This window comes from Heptranchias perlo, unplaced genomic scaffold, assembly GCF_035084215.1.
Source record: "Heptranchias perlo isolate sHepPer1 unplaced genomic scaffold, sHepPer1.hap1 HAP1_SCAFFOLD_851, whole genome shotgun sequence".
Taxonomy (NCBI): Eukaryota; Metazoa; Chordata; class Chondrichthyes; order Hexanchiformes; family Hexanchidae; genus Heptranchias; species Heptranchias perlo.
Genome location: NW_027139889.1, coordinates 12,501 through 13,353, shown reverse-complemented (window position 1 = coordinate 13,353; position 853 = coordinate 12,501).

Below are 853 nucleotides of genomic sequence, written 5' to 3'. Positions count from 1 at the left end.
GATTAACCAGAGGCTAAAGCAATGTGCCGCGGTGAAGTCTGAAAGAGGGAAAGGTTGACCAGAAAGCATTAAACAAAAGCGGCAACATTTTTTAAAAATTGGCAAATGATTAACCAGAATCCCAAAAGAATGCTCAGAGACTAAGTCCCAAAGGGGAAATGGTTACCAGAAGCTGGGTGAAATGGTTAACCAAAAGTTGCAAAAATGATTAAAAGGGGTGAAATGATCAACCAGAAGTCGAAAATAATGTGCGGCGATGAAGTCCTAAGGGGCAAAAGTCACCCAGAAGGCAGGGAAATGATCAAACGAAAGCAGCCAAAAAATTATTAAAGAGGGGAACTGATGAACCAAAAGATGAGAAACGGCCCGCAGAGACTAAGTCCAAAACGGGAACTGGTGAACCGGAAATGATTAACCAAAAACTAAGTCCGAAGAGGGAACTGGTAACCAGAACTGAGTAACCCGATTTTAAAATTAATTATAAATGGGGAAACGATTGAGCAAAGGCGGAAATTAAGTCACAGGGACCATGTCCGAAAGGGCAAGAGGTTACCCCGTAGGGGGCATTCGTCAACTCAATCTGAAAACTTTGGAGGCAAATCTGACCAAAATGCGGAAATCGGACCACACCGCGAGGGGCGCCATTCGACGGGGCAGGGTTAGACGCGTCGAAACGGTACCTGAAGGTCCCGGCTGCGACACGTGAGTCCGGAGATATGGCCAGTCAAAGTCTGATGGGAGGTACCGAAGCCGAAAAATCGAAAACGCGTTTGCGGCGATTCGGTGTCAGAGAGTCGGTCACGAATTCAAATTCGTCCCGCTGATTCGCCAATTGCCAGCCGGTTCCGGGGGA